The sequence below is a fragment of the Lingula anatina genome, chromosome 2 (assembly GCF_051362555.1).
Source record: "Lingula anatina isolate TDL-2025a chromosome 2, LinAna3.0, whole genome shotgun sequence".
NCBI classification, from domain to species: domain Eukaryota; kingdom Metazoa; phylum Brachiopoda; class Lingulata; order Lingulida; family Lingulidae; genus Lingula; species Lingula anatina.
The window spans coordinates 24,242,868-24,250,483 of NC_141768.1; the positions used below are offsets into that span (position 1 = coordinate 24,242,868).

A 7,616-nucleotide genomic window follows, 5' to 3' on the forward strand; every position below is an offset into this window, starting at 1 on the left:
ATTTACTTCTACAGGGATATACCAAATACATGCAATGCTTTCCACCCATCAATTTCTCTGTTTGACATAGAGGCATGATTAATCTCAAGACAGGTAAAACTAGAGGATCAGAGAGGCGATACCGCCTCCGAATATTGTACCACCAGCTGGAGCAAGCGCATTCGTATAGACCCCCACATACACAAAATAAGGGGTGCAGCCACCAGTCTTGTGCTTGACAAGCTGTAAAAATGCAATCAACAAGAATTTTCAAAATATGCAAAAAATATATATAACTAAAAATGGTGCAATCAAAGTTAAGTTCATTGTAAGGTAGGTCAAAGGTCAATTTCAAGGTCACAGTAAATTGCCAGTATATGACTTCCTATCCAACTTCAATAGTAACTATGGACCTATCTCTGCCAGTTTTGGAGATAAAAGGGAAGCAAAATTTGCAAAGTTCAGTTCATGGTGAAAAGTAGGTCAAAGGTCAATTTCAAGGTCACAGTAAGATTGCCAGTATATGACTTCCTATTCAACTTCAATAGTAACTATGGACCTATCTCTGCCAGTTTTGGAGATAAAAGGGAAGCAAAATTTGCAAAGTTCAGTTCATGGTGAAAAGTAGGTCAAAGGTCAATTTCAAGGTCACATTTAGATTGCCAGTATATGACTTCCTATTCAACTTCAATAGTAACTATGGACCTATCTCTGCCAGTTTTGGAGATAAAAGGGAAGCAAATTTTGCAAAGTTCAGTTCATGGTGAAAAGAAGGTCAAAGGTCAATTTCAAGGACACAGTAAAATTGCCAGTATATGACTTCCTATGCAAGTTCAATAGTAACTATGGACCTATCTCTGCCAGTTTTGGAGATAAAAGGGAAGCAAATTTTGCAAAGTTCAGTTCAAGGTGAAAAGTAGGTCAAAGGTCAATTTCAAGGTCACAGTAAAATTGCCAGTATATGACTTCCTATTCAAGTTCAATAGTAACTATGGACCTATCTCTGCCAGTTTTGGAGATAAAAGGGAAGCAAAATTTGCAAAGTTCAGTTCATGGTGATAAGTAGGTCAAAGGTCAATTTCAAGGTCACAGTAAGATTGCCAGTATATGACTTCCTATTCAACTTCAATAGTAACTATGGACCTATCTCTGCCAGTTTTGGAGATAAAAGGGAAGCAAAATTTGCAAAGTTCAGTTCATGGTGAAAAGTAGGTCAAAGGTCAATTTCAAGGTCACATTTAGATTGCCAGTATATGACTTCCTATTCAACTTCAATAGTAACTATGGACCTATCTCTGCCAGTTTTGGAGATAAAAGGGAAGCAAAATTTGCAAAGTTCAGTTCATGGTGAAAAGAAGGTCAAAGGTCAATTTCAAGGTCACAGTAAAATTGCCAGTATATGACTTCCTATGCAAGTTCAATAGTAACTATGGACCTATCTCTGCCAGTTTTGGAGATAAAAGGGAAGCAAATTTTGCAAAGTTCAGTTCAAGGTGAAAAGTAGGTCAAAGGTCAATTTCAAGGTCACAGTAAAATTGCCAGTATATGACTTCCTATTCAAGTTCAATAGTAACTATGGACCTATCTCTGCCAGTTTTGGAGATAAAAGGGAAGCAAAATTTGCAAAGTTCAGTTCATGGTGATAAGTAGGTCAAAGGTCAATTTCAAGGTCACAGTAAGATTGCCAGTATATGACTTCCTATTCAACTTCAATAGTAACTATGGACCTATCTCTGCCAGTTTTGGAGATAAAAGGGAACCAAAATTTGCAAAGTTCAGTTCATGGTGAAAAGTAGGTCAAAGGTCAATGTCAAGGTCACAGTAAGATTGCCAGTATATGACTTCCTATTCAACTTCAATAGTAACTATGGACCTATCTCTGCCAGTTTTGGAGATATAAGGGACTAAATGTTATAATTTTGGAGTTACCATAATGTGCCATAAATTTCCTACAGAAAAAATTAATTAAAATAAAGAAAAGGTCATTTTGGTCAAAGTTCTTGAAATGGGAGGTTCTCTGAAGTTTAAATTTGATAAAATAATGTCATTTTTGACCACAAGTTGTCTGCTTTGCCAAGCATTATGTTTTATTTTTCCGGAGTTCAAAATTTATTATCCATTACCGTACTGCACATTTTTACGGAAGCCGACTGGTGCCATATGTTGAAAAAAAAAATTATCTCGAAATTTCGAGATAAAAATTTTTTTTGTTCAAATTTCAAAATAGTATCTCGAAATTTCGAGATAATTTTTTTTTCTACATATGGCACCAGTCGGCTTCCGTACATTTTCCTTTCACCACCAATATGTACTTTCTGATACAGCGTAACTCGAAAACCGTATGGAATACAAAAAAACCGAGACCACCTCCAGTGTTGGGCTTTACATGCTCTACAAAATGCAAAAAAGAATGGGTCTCTAGCATTAACGGTTCCTGAATTAGAGACAGTTTTCAGTTTCGGTATCTTATGGCCGCTACTCCTGTGAAAATGCACCGATTGACCCCAAATTCACGGAGATGAAAGATGACCTGAAGGGTAACACTTTCCAATAATATTATTGGTTAAGTCTGTGTGGCGTCTGAATAACAGGGCAAAAAAAATTTTTTTCGTAAAAAATTTCATTTTTTTGAAAATTTTGACCCATTTGACCTTGAAGTAAAGGTCAAAGGTCAAATCCGAGGGTATATTTGAAATCTACACATATGACTTTTGGAAAGCCGTCTATAGAAATTTTTCCCGTAACTCCTTCTGTAGGGTAGATAATTAGCATTTAATTTTGCCATTTTTAGACAAGGGTGCATTGCAATGAGTGCCACACCCAGACCCCAATACCGACAAAGCCCAAATTTTACGTGGAACGAGTTGAGATTATAGGTGACCTAAATCCATGAGATGGGTACGGGGGCCCTTACCGTCTAGGAGGAGAAGCGGTAACGGTAACATGGCGGCGGAGCCGGCGGAACGGACCGGACGGGACCGAAACCATGTGTACCGCCAGCGCTAACGCTGGTGGTAAATTTTTTTGTTCAAATTTCAAAATAGTATCTCGAAATTTCGAGATAATTTTTTTTTCTACATATGGCACCAGTGGGCTTCCGTACATTTTCCTTTCACCACCAATATGTACTTTTTGATACAGCGTAACTCGAAAACCGTATGGAATACAAAAAAACCGAGACCACCTCCAGTGTTGGGCTTTACATGCTCTACAAAATGCAAAAAAGAATGGGTCTCTAGCATTAACGGTTCCCGAATTAGAGACAGTTTTCAGTTTCGGTATCTTATGGCCGCTACTCCTGTGAAAATGCACCGATTGACCCCAAATTCACGGAGATGAAAGATGACCTGAAGGGTAACACTTTCCAATAATATTATTGGTTAAGTCTGTGTGGTGTCTGAATAACAGGGCAAAAAATTTTTTTTTCGTAAAAAATTTCATTTTTTTGAAAATTTTGGCCCATTTGACCTTGAAGTAAAGGTCAAAGGTCAAATCCGAGGGTATATTTGAAATCTACACATATGACTTTTGGAAAGCCGTCTGTAGAAATTTTTCCCGTAACTCCTTCCGTAGGGTAGATAATTAGCATTTAATTTTGCCATTTTTGGACAAGGGTGTATTGCAATGAGTGCCACACCCAGACCCCAATACCGACAAAGCCCAAATTTTACGTGGAACGAGTTGAGATTATAGGTGACCTAAATCCATGAGATGGGTATGGGGGGCCTTACCGTCTAGGAGGAGAAGCGGTAACGGTAGCCGTCCGGCGGAGCCGGCGGAGCCGGCGGAGCCGGCGGAGCCGGCGGAGCCGGCGGAACGATCCGGACGAGACCGAAACCATGTGTACCGCCAGCGCTAACGCTGGTGGTACAATTAATTCAGAAAATTCTCACCTTTTTGGGTGGTGGCCAGTCCTCCAAGTACATGCTGATGATGACTCAATTTTTCCGCGCAGAAACCTAAACCCTGACAGCCTCCAGCAGACTATGCAAGACTAGGCAACCCTAGAAACGTTTGTGTGCACAGTCGAGAATTTATATAGCTCTAAGCTTTTAGAATTGCATTAGTTCAGTTCCTCTATTGTCAGAGCAGTCATCAACATCCCATTATAATATTGATTCCTAGGAACTGTGGGCCTAGCTGCCCGACCTCATTCCCTACATAAAACATACAATCATTACTGGAGACACAAGGCAGTTACTATTACTCAAACGTAGACACATTAACTCAATTCCCATCCTTAGCCATTTTTGGCTTCAATAACAGTAGCAGATACTTCTGCAAATGAGAATTATGCATTGTGAAAATTTCCCATTAAGACTGTTTTCCTTAAAGTATAGTGAAGCATTTTATTCTAAATGGGTACATGCATCATTTTTACATATTTAGAAAAATCATTCTGTGAAATATGGCTTGTTACTTTGTAGCATGAGAATGAAAATGTGCATGCTAAAAAATACCCTTTGGCAAAAAATTCTTGATATGTCCCACAGGCATCATTATAATCATACTAAGTAATGTTACTCATACCAATGTGAAAAATAAATATTTCACCCTGAATACCATAATTCACAATGATTTATGATTTCTGTAACTCTATTACAATCTTATGTGGCACATTTGCTAATATCATGCCCCAAATATTAATCCCGGAATATATTGTGTCCAAGTTTATTTTGCACAACCGATTTTGGAGTATTCTGTAAAATACATTGAATCACTATATCTATCTAAAAGGAAAAGTCTATAGGTCAATAATTTATAAGCGGGATGTTGAGGTAATGTACCTGTTTTAACACTTGTGAAGTTATAAATGGAAAAGTGGGCCTAGATTTAAGCTTGAGAAGAAGAAACAGCTAGACCAAACTTGACTACATGTAACTGTCAAAGCGCTTGCCACTATTGGCAGAAATATGCGGTCTTTGGCTATAGGTTGAAGAGTGCTAGTCTACAATAGAATTGGCTAGGCTTCACAGAAATCAGCAACATACGAATAATAAAAAAACATGCAAAAAATCATGAAAACATTTTTTAAGTAATTCAGTCAGGCCTAATTCCTGAGTTTACAAATATTCATAACAATTTACTCTTGTGCAAAACAGCCCCTTATTTTTAGTAGTCATAGTAACAAGAAAAATGTATGGCATCAACTGTGACAAAGCATTCAGTGCACAGACATAAATGACAGCTCTATATACCTGTATTTATAGTCATTGCTACTTGTCTATAAAATGCAATTTAATCCTTTTTAGAAAGGTCATCGATTGACGATGAACCAGCCTTCGCTGAGTACCAAAGCATCCTGTTTTAATATTGCTTTAAGAGGTATTATTATTGAAACTGGGCAGTTTCCATTGGTTATTCAAGAACGAAATTTGTTATGAATGTAAACATACCCTTGATGGCTCTGTATACACCAGGCTATACCAAACGACACAAAAGAAGCAGCTATTCTCGTGAGATGAAGATGCAAAAAAAAAAAAGATTTTAAGTTTGAAAAAATCAGTTAACAATTGCAGACTTTCAAAAAACTATACAAACAATGAATCCAGATACATTAAGTAAGAGCCTAAAAAAGGGTAATAAATAAATAAATAAGTAGCAAATGAAACATATGAACTATAAGGATATTATATTACAAAGAAAAACTAAAGAATCTAAACACTACTTTTAATACTTTCTGGAGTTTACAGGTATTTTCTATTCCATTATGTGTGTGTTGGGGGGGGGGGAGCAGGGGGGGTTGAAAAAGCCACCATTTGGGTAGAAAGGAACTGCCTTGGCACAAAATTTTTCAAGTTGGGTCAACATACTATGTAGGTAGAAAGGCCCTCTTTTTTTTAGAAAAAGAACCCCTGTATGAAATTGCTGGCCGCAGGACTTATTTGACATTTTAATACAATGTCTCCCCATTATGTATCAGAGTATACTACTATGACAATGATATATCACATAGGATGCATACTGTAGGCTATGTGTCTTTAACAAGTAGAAATCTCAGGGTCTAACATGGCCTTGTGAAAAAATGTAATAACTCTGCCAATATTAAATATATAGGCCTTGAAATCTTTTTTATATCATATTAACAATAACAATGCCATGGCTCTTGTAGGCATGGCTCTTGCTTTGCCAAATCTTAAAGACAATTTAGTTAGCTTACTTAAATATTCTTGCTCAACTTCTTCAAACCAACTTATTCCTCAAGGCTCTCTGAATATCTATTTCATTCCACATGAAATTGTTTAAAGGGACTGCGTGTTATACTTTGGAATAACAAGTTTCCATGGGGTTCTCCATAATGTACTTACCAAGTATTAAACTATGTCAAAATAAAGAAAGTAATTGTTTTTTTTTTCAACCACCCATTCCTTTACTTTTATGTTTCAAGCCTGTGAACAGTTAAACAGTATTTTTAGTATAGACTTTTCCTTTTAGATATATAGTGAACATTCCTTGAAAACAGTGTTACTCTGCCAAGATGTCCAAATATATCATAAAGAATAAAAGTTTTAGACTATAAAAAATGGTCAAACAACTGCTCTTTCAATAATATATAGAGCTTGACTAGATCTATAGCATATCAATACACAAACGGTGAGGGAATGTTAACAACTGTTAATGTCAGGCCATTTGCTAAGGATCGTTAGATATATATCTCATTAGAAGGTTGTTTAAAGTAAGAGAGCAGGACCTGGTTTGTGTGTGTAGGGGGGGGGGGGGTAATTTCATTCGTATCCACTGATGTTAAGAAAGATAGAAAAGTTGAAGTGGGTACAAATTACCATCAATACAATAAGATCCGATATCACAATGCGCTTATATCTGATACTTAACCTGATCAGTATCTACATAATTGCCCACTATTCATATATAAACTGTAAACAAAATGTTTACATTCTACATTATTCTGGGTACATGGCACATTAACAAAGATATCAGTTTAAAACTTGTAGAGAAAATGAATATACACGCCTGCTTAATTTCCAAAAACCCTGTTCTAATAGCATATAATTCTCCCCAGCATTCTCTAACAGCTGATCACATCTGCCGCGGGCGTGACAAAATGTTAAAATACACCATGTGTTGCATATAGGACCCCAGTAATAAACTTGGTGGTAGCTCGTCAACACTCCGAGATAGATTGATGTTGTCCCCTTGTGGAAGGGAGCTACACCATAAACGAAACCGGTAAATTGAAGTACACTTACCTAGGCACACTGTGTGAATCTTGGTTTGAATTTATACTAATGAGAATTGTGAGAAAACTGCGATTTTACCTCATGCTTTTTGTCACCTCAGCCGTACGAGGACAGTCTTGCAAGTGGTTGTCACGTGACCTGCTACAGCTGTTTTGGAAAAGATGTGCTGGGCGGGTGTGACAGGAGCACCTACCACAATTCGTGTCTTCGCTCTTCATTATTAGTCGTTTTAACCAAGGTACCTAATTTCTTCCCCATTTTAAGTCTTATTCACTCAATCAACTATTCACTTGTGAAATAATTTATTGATCTACCTTTTTGACTATTACTAGCATTTTGAATATAAAATAGGGGCAGGGACCTAAAGCTCTAGCAGTAGATTAAGATTCTGATAAATTTTTCAATGTCAGGTAAACTGACAGGTCCAGCCACGCAAAA

General features: G+C 37.1%; 1 protein-coding gene across 6 annotated transcripts in view; it reads right to left on the bottom strand.

Annotated features, from left to right (window-relative positions):
- Nucleotides 1-7,411, bottom strand: part of LOC106156716 (coronin-2B) — a 34,514-nt gene extending 27,103 nt beyond the window's left edge. For 2 of the 6 annotated variants that reach the window (XM_087006857.1, XM_013532123.3), the window contains exon 1: nt 7,257-7,411. The gene's annotated coding sequence lies outside the window, so the exon portion shown is untranslated. Of the gene's footprint in view, nt 1-3,872; nt 4,277-7,256 lie in introns of those variants that run through there. The other 4 variants (XM_087006859.1, XM_087006858.1, XM_013532130.3 and 1 more) reach the window with 3 other exon arrangements.
- Nucleotides 7,412-7,616: the final 205 nt, after the last annotated feature.